Source organism: Myotis brandtii, unplaced genomic scaffold (genome assembly GCF_000412655.1).
Source record: "Myotis brandtii unplaced genomic scaffold, ASM41265v1 scaffold244, whole genome shotgun sequence".
NCBI lineage: Eukaryota > Metazoa > Chordata > Mammalia > Chiroptera > Vespertilionidae > Myotis > Myotis brandtii.
This window is the reverse complement of record NW_005359225.1, coordinates 4,035,249-4,035,542: the sequence shown is the minus strand read 5'-3', so window position 1 is coordinate 4,035,542 and position 294 is coordinate 4,035,249.

Genomic DNA, 294 nt, shown 5'->3' with positions numbered 1-294 from the left:
TGGCTTTGGCGACTGCAGGGTTCGTGCGGGTTGGGGGGGACCTGGACGCTGGCAGTGAAGTTTTCACAATGAGGGGAGGGCAGGAGGAGAGTTCTGTTTTCTGCTACTTCTGGGGTCCTCCAGCACGCCTCTCACCCGAGCGAGCGGATGGAGTTTGAACAAATCCGTTCGCAGTGGCCCGCAGGTGCCTGTTACTGGGGTTGGGGTGGGGGGTGGGGGTCTAGTTGCCCAGCAAAGAAAAACAACGACGGCCCTCCGCTACAGAGAGCATGAACTCTGCTGGAAGGGAACAGT